This window comes from Triturus cristatus, chromosome 4_1 (genome assembly GCF_964204655.1).
Source record: "Triturus cristatus chromosome 4_1, aTriCri1.1, whole genome shotgun sequence".
In the NCBI taxonomy this organism is placed as follows: Eukaryota; Metazoa; Chordata; class Amphibia; order Caudata; family Salamandridae; genus Triturus; species Triturus cristatus.
In genome coordinates, this window is record NC_140585.1 from 302400370 (window position 1) to 302411568 (window position 11199).

Here is an 11199-nt window from a genome sequence, read left to right on the forward strand (position 1 = left end):
GAAATACGTGTGGTTAAAATGGGGAAGTTGATGAGTGGCAGAGGGAGAGATATAGGGAGCAATATAAATACTGTTGAGCAGAGGATCTAGCCCTTCAAGGCTGTAATAAGCCCAAGTAGGGAAGATGCCAGAGGCAGATGCTCTTTTACTCTCAGGCCTTTACCTAGATTTCTAGACAGGTAACCTGAATGCAAAGGTTAAAAGGGTTGGGGTGCAGAAAAAAGGAGTGACCAACCTAAGAGGGCATTTGAAAGAGACAGAAACCAAAGTATAGGTGAGTTGGAGGAGCATATGAAGCCTTACCACAACTTTTAAACTAGGTAGTGGCCATGACAGTCATGATCTACTGGCCATTCTCCTGGTGGGCTGCAGCCCTTGGAGACTAGTCTTGAATGCCTAGGGCTGCCCCTCGTGCCTATGTCACTTTCTCCATCTTCTCGAGGCAGGGACAGCTTAAGGTTTATTGGGGCCCTGGGCCAAAAATATTTTGGGGGCCCGTTCGGAATAGCTTTGAATTTATGATTCAATTTCAGCTCTTTCATTCCCTCTTTGGCCAAGTCACTGCAGAGGCACACCCCTCCAAATTCTTAATGTGTTTACATTTAATATTCAGGGACAGTGACATATGTTTTTAATATTGCAACACAGCAGCAGCCCACTAATATTACTGGAAATAATCTCTGTAACATCCTCCCATTTCTCATATGTGAGGTTCTGTTTTGATCTAAAAGTCTCTTTTGTTGTGGATGTTTCATGAAATAAACACACAGACACACATGACCCACATTACCATATTTTAAAGGAAAATGGTACGGCTTAAGAATTATTCAAGGTCATTAATGCTATGCTCTCTGCAGAACAGAGCTATCAGGGGTCCCTTGAGAGGCTGGAGCCCTGGGCCAGGACCATCTTTGCCCATGCCTTAAAACGTCTCTGTCTCAAGGTTAGTTACAGAAGGCATAGGGAGGCTTTAGGAAAGAGATAGAAAGGGAGGGAGGGGGAGGTAGAGAGAATGCGATCATAGAGGAAGAAGAAGAGAGGAGTGAGAGAGCGAGAATGGATGGATGGAAAGAGAAAGATTGTGCAAGGAGATGGCAGGGTCGGGGATGGTTTGAGGATTTGTGCCAGAGCTGCTTTTTGTTTACCAGTCCAGAACTGGACATTATTTCCCTTATCACATCTGGACTGACAGACATTAAATATCAGAGCTTACCGCCTGCTGCTTTACTGCTCCGCTGCACTCTGTAGCTGATGGCAATGACCACTGTTACCCTGAAATGCTGCTGCCAGATGGAGAGTCAGCTTAGATGACTTGTTCCCCCCAGCCGCAATAGCCATACTGTCTGCATTCATACAGCAACCACTATTTAGCTCAGGATGAGCAATACAAGCACATGCAGTCATGACTCTGGAGTCTTGCTGCCCTAGGCAATGGTCAGTGGTACCACAGGACTTGGGGCACAGAGCAATTCCACAGAGAAAAATGAGAATTTCAAAAAAGCAAACATACGCTGTCAGCTGAGCTCTAAGAATCATGGGATGTACGTGGAGAATCTTGAAAGTGAACTGGCAAGAAATCTTTTAACATATGACAGTCTAACAGAAGATGTATTGTACGGTAGCCTAAAGCAATTACATAATGCATGCAAACACTTGGTGAGTCTATTTATAGTCACTTTCCTCGATTTCTTTCTCTGTGAGTTGAGCACCGGTCAATTCCAATCCACAACTTTTCAGACTTCACCGTTGTTTGGAAAATTTTCACAATATAGTTGTTTGAAGCTGTCAACTTTTTCACTTTACTTTCAATTTATTTTTAATTTATTTTCAATATTTTCAAGATTAAGAAAACTTACAGCAATTCCAAATAGTTAAGTTTTCAACATTTCTCCAAAGAATATAGTATGTGAGTTTACCGGGCTATAATGCCTTCTCTTGCGCCAGTAGATGTATATACTTTGCTGCACTTGTGGGCCGCAGATAGCCATATGCTTGGTGGAGACCTCTTTTTCCATTCGGAGGAGTTGCCACCACAGTATCTTCTCTCAATTCACTGTGAGTATGCTGAGCAGCCATCATGTTTCACATGGCCGCTCAGCAAATTTATTTGTTTTTCAAACACAAACTTCCAAAGTCGGAGTTCGTTTAGAACGGTGTATAAATAATGACCCAGATCACGTGGGAGGTTTCTCCCACAGCGTGAAGGTAATTTTGTTTCCTGTCAGGAATGTAGGGCTTTCTCTGGTGGTCCCAAGCAGAAGCAAAAATTCATGAGAACCTTTGCCCTAAATAGGTCTGATGGTCTGAGATACTTACACCAATGGACTAATGCCTATCGGATCTTAGGAGTAAGGTTTCAACTAGAAGAAAAAACTAAGGGAAACATGACTGATTTGCCAATTCTAAATACAGCAGGAGAAGCACCAGTTTCCAGGACATGGTACTCAGATTTTATGGGGAACTACCATGTCTGCTCAACACTAAATAACCCTCCTTTGACAAGGTCAGAGAACATGTACTGGAGAAATTCAGTTACAGTAACTTAGTTTCCACATTACAGGTATGATTATTAGGAACCTAGCTGTCAGGAAGGAAGGTGCATGAGGTGTTTTCTAATATTGAATTGCTGGAATATGGCTGTAGCGACACTGGAAGTATTGAATAACTGCAGTTACCTCCTGAGATTATACAAAGTCCTAGTTTCTTGGTAGAGGGGGAAAGTGAAGGGTGTCTCTGGGAAAACAAGTGGTGAGGAGATGGTCTTGTGGGGCCTACTAGGCTGGAAAATTGATATATTCAGTTTTAGAGCATTTCAGCATTAGAGAACAGAACACCATCCTTTGTCAGATAGGACTGAGTGAGTCTGATATTTAAATCTGGAGGAGAGATTAGGAGATTTGTGTATCATCAGCATGTGAGTAGTATGGGAACCTAAACAGGGAAGTCACATGGGGAAGTCCCTGGGTCTGTGAATCCCACGTTGTGACATCTTAAGGAATCTTGGTGGCTGGAATCGCAGAATGGAATGTAGAATTGTACATGACAGAGATTTAAGCCAGTGACAGTTAGCCCAGGTTTCTTCTCATGTAGGAGACAAATCCAGAATTCAAACTTGTAGTCAAGGAATAGAGAAAAATGAGTATGTATGCTTTAAATGTGGCCTTTTATGTCACTTAGCTAATGACAAGTCATGTTAAGCAATTGGACACATTTGCAGATATTGCAAAAGCAGAGGCCATTATACTAGAATGTGTAGGAGCAAAATCAAAGACAGTGGTGTCAAGGAAATCAAAGAAAATACTGGTTACATCAAATAAGTCACACAAAAGGTAGATAATATTCCAGATAAGTACAGCTTGAACATATATAAAATTGATCAAAAAATTAGATTTTTGTGTCATGAACATTGGTCGAAAAGAGATCAAGGCAATGGCAGAGTCAAGTGCTCAACACTGATTGGAAATGAATGGTTACATAAGTTGTCTGATGAACAGTTTGTGCCTCCTGATATCAGGCTTGTGGGTTATGGTTGAGTTAGAAAGGTAAAACAATTAATGCAAAGATGTATGTGGCTAAAGAAGGGCCTTGTTTGCTGGGTTGACCACAACAAAGGGATTTGATGATCACACTCAATCCTCAGCATCTGATCAGGTTTTGGGATATCATTATCTAATTCTACAAGTTAATGAAGATAAAGCATTGGATGAGACTATTTGTTTCCCATAGTTTTCTCATCAAAGTTAGGAGTACTAAAAATATTTCTTCATAAAATCATCTTAAAACAGGGTGTGCTGCCTAAGGTAAATAACGTCAAGAATATCCCCTTACTCATGAGAGAAGTGTTAAAGAAAGAATTGGAAAAATTGTGTAAGCAGGATAAAATAGAGAGAAAATAATTGTCAAAAAGTTTGTCACCCATAGTGGTAGTGCACAAAGTGTATAAGAAAATCAGACTGTGTGTCGATTTAAGAGATCTAATTGAATGTGTGTGGGTGGATCGGCATCAATTGGCCAACACTGGAGACATGTTCTCGAAGCTAAAGGGTGCAACAGTATTTTCCACTTTAGACATTTCCAGTGCATATCACCAGATTGTACTACATGAGGACAGAAAACAATATATTGTCGTTCATTACACCAGAAGAGGCATACCATTTGGTTTAATATCAGCATTCCCAGTCTTTCAAAGAGTTATGCATAAATTATTTAAGGATGTAGAACTTTCGAAACAATATTTTCGTGTTTAGGAATACAAAAAAAGAGCATGCTGAGACGTTATGCAAAGTATAAACCATTTTGCATACTCATGGGCTCACTTTGACTAAAGATAAGTGTAATTTTGAGATAGAATCTGTTGAATATTTAGGCCATATTATTGGTATACATGTAATTTCTCCAAAAAACAGTCTAGTCAAGGCAAAAGAAGATGCTCCAGAGCCTCAAAGTAAAAACCAACTTAGGTCATTCCTCAGTTTCGCCATATATTATGCTAAGTTTATTCTGTTATTTACGAATGGGACGAAATACATGAGGAACTAAATTAAAACAATGGAATAAAGAATGTTGTAAAAGGACATTGCCTCTGCACCAGCACTGTCAACATTTGCCACTAAGGGGGTTATTTTGATGTTGGGTGGAATTCCTTCCGCCCGACACTGACTCAGTCATTGCCGGCCTATTATAATGTGACAGAACAGTGTTTAACTTTTCTCAATGGGAACTCGTGTTACAGCCATAAACAGGCCGTAACACAAGTTCCCATTGAGAAAAGGGATGTGCAGTTCATCCCTGCACCCCGTGGCAGGTACATCAAGGTACCAACCGGAGGCCGTGCACCAAAAGGGGCCATGCTGGGGACCCCCAAACACGCTTTCCGACATGGTTTCCATGTCGGACAGGCCTGTATGGACACAATGTCTCAAACAGTGAGCGTAATCTCGAGGACAGAAAGACCCGTCCTTGGAATTACTTTCCAGCTTCCGACTGGCGGACGGGCTCTCTGAGCCCATCGTAAGCCAGCCGGAATGAACGGTCGGTTTACTTTCCAGCCGCCTCCATTATAATGAGGGGGTCAGAACGTAAACCGATCAGCCTATAACGATGCAGCCATAAAGGCTCCGATCATGTAATCGGCCCCTAAATATGATTATTATAACAGATATCAGAAATGTAGGTATGAAGCAGGGTCCCGTTTTACCATATAAATGCCTTAGGCCATTCCTGCCCCACACCTGAAGCATGAGACCCTCATATGGCCCCACCAGCCAGCATATAGGAATTTGTTATTTGACCATACTGTCTTGAATATTTGCTAAACACAGGTAGGCCCTACGCCTCCCTGATAAAATCGCAAGACATCTCCTCTGCACAGAACACGAGCCCTAGCTCAATGTCTTTTCGCAAACAAGTCACCTTGGCCCCACTCTCTCGTTGTACTTCTCTTCTCACACCCACTGAAAAATAGCAATACCACAGAACAGGGAACATCTCGAGCTAAGAGGAACACAATGGGGTACAATGTTGGTGGGGGCCAGTTGCAATATTTCAATTTCTTTATATTACTGTCTTTTTGCTAGCTTTAAGTAACCAAGACAAGCAACATGGCGTGAGAAAATGACCTCTAACCCTTTGTAATCTTCCACTTTCTTATAAAAATCTTCCGCTTTCTTATAAAAATTCCGTGAAGTGACGCACATCAGTTTTGATAAATGTACAGATTGTGGTATGGTTGACGATCAAACACCTGACATGAGCCGGACTTGTGGTCAAGCACTTCCTCATTAAACCAGTGTAAACAAGCTGCCCACAGTCCATTTGACGGACCACCTTGCATAGTGAAACTTTTGAGTAACAACGCTGTGTGCTCTCCGGTTAACCGTTACTCTCTTAGAATTATTGTTTAAGGTTGCAAATGCTTTATTGTATTTTGATAAGTATTTCTCTCTATGCATTATTCTGATTTTAAGTCTTATTGTAATTGCATGTTTTTGATCTTCAATTGAAAATGTGTCTTTGAGACCTGGTCGTTGCTAAGACTGCGTAGCTTTATTGTTGAATAACAAAGTGTATCTTGACATTTATTGTTGAAATTGGTTCTTCAAAAAAATTGTGCTACTCTTGATTCATTTCCTGCATCTCACACGTGTATTTCCTTATTTTAGATAGAGCACCCCTGCTCAAATTAAGGTGCTGCAATGCACCCTAAAAACCACCCTCCAACAGTGTCTGTGTTGATGTAAGATTGTAAAGGCAAGTTTGTTACTATTGCATTTGCCTCAAGACCATTAAGAGGAGCAGAACTAAAATATTCCACTTTGGAGAAACAAACACTTGCATGATGGTGGGGCATTAAGTACTCAGGAAGTAGTAGTAATATACTTCATTTGGTAACCAAGTACCATCAAAGTGTACATCACAATTCATTTAAAAACCAATACTACTCGAAATAAATTTTCTTTGACCATTACTTATGTGCATAATATGAGCAGAGGTCAATCAGAGCTATGTGCAAATTAAGCAGAGAGCACATAAAAACACATAAAAATGATCTTTCAGCTTTATATATAATTTAATGTTATTTAAAAAAAATAAAATGTTGTCCTCATCTCACCAATCAGCTGTCTGCAGGTCTTATGAAGCTGATACTTCGATCTGTGGGCCCTCCGGCTTACCGCACTTGCTTATGTCGCCTGACCGGTCCCGTTAGTAAGGGATCTTGGTGTAATCATAGGGCCAACTATATTAGTCTCAGGATATGACTCCACCTAGTGAGGGGCAACCAGATGTTTGTCAAACTATCCTCCTCTACTTGGTTCAGGCGGGCCATGGCAAATGAGGCTTTAAGGCAGTCCTCGCTCTTCGGGGGGAGGGGATCTTTCCACTTTTTACAGACCTCTCTCCGTGCTAATAGCACCAAGTATAGTAATGACCCCCCATGATATTTGCGGAGCAGTCTGAAAAAATAGTCCATCATCCCGAAGAAGACCAAAGACAGATTAACATCAATGTTGGCTTTAAAAATATCTCGAAGGGTATCGCCAATCCGCTTCCAAAAGATTTCTAGTTCAGGGCATTCAAAAAAGATATGAAGGTCGTTAGCAATAGGCATCTTACACTTTGGGCATTTGGAGTTGGAAATGAGGCAAACTTGGCTATTGTAGCTGGGGTATAATAAAGTCTATTAATGACGAAGAAATGGTTCTTTTTTAGGCTTGCAGGTTTAATATATTTATATAGTACTTTCAATGAGGGCTCAAACAGGGTGACTATGAAAGGTTCAAAAGAAGTATGGTTCTAGACCGAAGACAAGGACGGGATTTCCAAATCTTCAGCTTCTAATAAATGATTGTACCACATAGATATCTCTTTCTTAATTGGCTGCACCGATTGACACAGACGTTCAGTGTCCCAGTTCCCTCTTATTTCCCCTTTTTCTGCGTTGATCCAGGATACCAATTGTAGATACTTGAATCTAGAAAATCCTCTACCAATCCTAGCCCTCAATAGTTCCCAGGAATGGATCCCCTCTATGTCTAGCAAATCAGACCAGATGTTTATATCTGCCCTCTTAATGGGTACCGCCAGACTACCTTTAAGGCAGCAAGGTGTACCAGAGGAATCCCATATAGGTGCTAGCTCTGAATTGTATCCTATCCCCCATCTGATTCTGACTTTATACCATATTTCCAATGCTGTCTTGAGGACCTTCAGACGTACACGCTTAAAACATTTTGGGGCCCCAAACTTATATAAGAAAGCCTCACCACCATCTCCTCCTACAGTTCTTGCCATTTCTCCCAGCAGCCTTCCCCATGTCGACTCTTCTGGTTTCACGAGTAACATCCGAACTCCTTTAAATTGAAATGCTACCGCGTTCCAGCTAATGTCGGGGGGAGTCAGCCCCCCCTTCTTAAGTCTGCGTCTCAGTTTCTTCCAGGATAGCCTTACACCCTTGTCGCCCCAGATGAAACTCCCGATCTTACTCTGCACCTTACTAATGCTCTTGGATGGGAAAGCCAAAGGTATTGTGGAAAATAAATAAGTAAGCTTAGGGAGAATGACCATCTTCACTAGATTCACTTTCCCATAGATTGTCAATGGGAGATTCCTCCACCTGCTAAAAAGGCGATCTATTTCTTTGATTGTTCTATTTAGGTTGATCTGAGGAATATTTTCCAAGTCTTTAACAATATAAACACCTAAGTATCTTAGCTCGTTACTGGTTATGCCCTTCCAATCGTCTAGGTTCCAGCACATCACCTCGGTCTTTAATGTGTTTGCTAGATAACCTGACAAGGAGCCATACCCCTCCAAAAGCGCTTCTACACGGGGAATAACCACTTCAGGATCGTTGGTAAACAATATTAAATCGTCGGCGTATAAAGCCAACTTACAACTGTAATGTTGAGTCTTAAAAGGGGAGATAGTCATCCAATCTGATAGCCTGCACAAGTGGCTCGATATAAATATTAAATAAGAGAGGCGAGATCGGGCAGCCTTGTCGAGTCCCCCTCTGGATGTTAAAACTTGAAGTCAACAGGCCATTCAAAAGAATCCGGGCAGAGGCTCCCTGGTAACAGTTCTTCAGGGTTTGGATAAAAATAGGGCCAAACCCCATTACCTTCAGTACTTCCCAAAGGTACACCCAGCAGACCCTATCAAAGGCCTTGGCAGCGTCAAAGGCAACTATTGCCAAAGGGTCAGATCTGTCAATGGCCAGGTCGATATTGCCTATTAACAGTCTGTTCCTGGATGTGCCTACCGGCAACAAAGCCCTTCTGATCAACATGGACCAGACTGGGGACTAGTTTTGCCAATCTCCCTGCTAAAATACCCATAAAGATCTTATAATCGACATTCAGCAGGGAGATTGGACGATATGAGTCAGGTTTTAACGGATCCTTGCCTGGTTTTAAAATCAGGACGATTGTGGCCTCCTTCCAGGACTCGGGGACTTTACCAGTAGGGGAATATACTGAATTAAAGATGGTGCCCAGTACGGGGGTCAATTCCTCTACAAGTAATTTATATACTTAATTCGGAAGAGGTTGCATACCTGCAGCCTTTTTATTCTTACATTTTTTTAATCTGCTCAGTTATCTCTTCTAGGGTGATAGGAACATCCAAGTTGTTACGACTCTCCTCCAACAATGAAGGCAGGGATTTAACCCCAAGCCAGGATTGTATAGTGCTTTTGGGAGGGGGGGAGCAGGTCCTCTTTATAAAGGTCCGAAAAAAGGGAAAGTAGACAGGTTTGCATTTCTTCAATGCTGCTCGACTTCTCCCCATTGCTATTAATTATCAACTCATTGATGCAGTTCTTAGAGCAATCAGCTCTTGCTTTCCAAGCCAATAAGGCACCTGCTTTCTCCCCATATTCAAAGTTTTGCATGTTCCTAGTAAGCCATTGGGCCCTACACTTTGAATCCAATTTCTCCCTAGACTCCTGTATTGCATCGTCTAAGTCACTCAGAACTTGCGACAATCGCCCTGTTTCCCCAAGATTTAATCTGTTCCTCTCATTCTCTAACTGTAATGTATTTCCTTCGATTATTTTAAGGGCCCTTGCTTCAGCCTTATTCTTAGAACTTATAAGGCCATGAAGTCTCCCCCTTAAATTTGCCTTGGAAGCATCCCAGACAAAGTCAGTGGTTGTAGTGCCCAAATTCAAGGAAAAAAATTCTAAAGAAGCTTGCTTAACTAACTGGATAATTTCAGAATCCAAAAACATGGCCCTATTAAGCGTCCATCTTGCCTGCAACGTGAGCCCTTTACTTTGGTGCATAAATTGGACTGGGGCGTGGTCAGAAAGATGACTTGGAAGGGACAGAGATCTCTTCCAGACCGGCCAAGGTGGATCTGTCCGCTAATATATAATCGATCCTAGAAGAGTGACGATACTTTTTACTATAGAACGTAAAGCCCTGCAAATCTCCCTTCTTTGCCCTCCACACGTCTACCAAGTCCAAGTCGTGTAACATATTTAACAGAGCACGACGAACCCTGGGGGCCCCAACAAAGTGACTCAAATTGGACCGATCTTTTAACGGGTCCAAAAGAACATTAAAATCACCCCCAATAATAAGGGGGGGGGATTCTGTTGTCAATACTAATTGCAGTTTACAAATATATGACGGATCATCCACATTTGGGCCATAAAACGAGGCGCAAACTACGTCAGAGTTCTACAAGGCCAATTGTGCAACCAACCACCTCCCAGTCTGGTCCGTCTGTGACGTTTTTATGGAGCAAAGGGCTCCTTGTTTCACCAAGATTGCAACACCTCTATTGTGGATCGTTTGTTGCGAGGTACAGTAGCACTTTATCCATGGGACTCTTGAAAAAAGGGAACGGCTTTCCATATAGCTCAGGTGCGTCTCCTGCAAGATACAGACTTGGGCCGAAGAGAGTTCTAGATATTTTAAAATCAACCTTTGCCTGCGGGGACACCTTAACCCATTGACATTCCAAGAGATAAAGATGGTCTTACTATCCCTTTTATTTTGGTTTCCTACCATTGACCTGCCTACCTATTATCCCGGCATAGCGGAACTTCCTTAAGACTAAAGCGAGATGAGGTTCATTTTTTTCTTTTTTACCCACTGCTCCCCACCTGAAGTGCCCCTCCCTCCCCCCTCCCAGATCCCACTGTGCCCCCCCCTTCCCTTGAGGAACCCTTCCTTCTAATAGGCAAGCCTATTCGGCCTCCCCTCCCCCCCTTAGGAAAAAGACTGTGTTTTAAACTGGGATCTTGCTATCCATGGGAGACTTATACCTCTCCCTTGCCTCAATGAACCCCTACCCCCCACGTTCAGCTTTAATTTTTGCAATTAGGGCATCAGCCTCTTCGCCAAAACGTATCAGATGTATATGATTGTTCCACATTGCACGAAGTTGTGCGGGGAACTTCAGCTGTACCTTGGCCCCAAGGCTGTTCAGCTCCTCTAACCTTTTCCCCAGCTCCCATTGGCGTGTTGCCGTCGTATGGGAGATGTCTGATATTATTTGAAAAGAAAAGGGGCTGGAACTATTAAAGGTTATAGTACCTTCATTAAGGGCAGAAGACAATATCAACTCCTTAAATGAATAGGTCAAGAAGTTAACCAGAATCTTCCTCGGTTTTTGTCTGGCAGGTTTCCTTCTGAAGGGGTCATGATGCACCCTTTGTATTTCACAGGCTAAATCCACTTCTGGCGTTTT

General features: G+C 42.2%; 1 protein-coding gene across 2 annotated transcripts in view; it reads right to left on the reverse strand.

The window, feature by feature from the left end:
- LOC146854820 (adenosine deaminase 2-like) overlaps nucleotides 1-1339 on the reverse strand; it is a 511041-nt gene extending 509702 nt beyond the window's left edge. For both annotated transcript variants that reach the window (XM_085650538.1, XM_085650539.1), the window contains exon 1: nucleotides 1214-1339. The gene's annotated coding sequence lies outside the window, so the exon portion shown is untranslated. The remainder of the gene's footprint in view (nucleotides 1-1213) is intronic.
- Between the last annotated feature and the right edge of the window lie 9860 nt (nucleotides 1340-11199).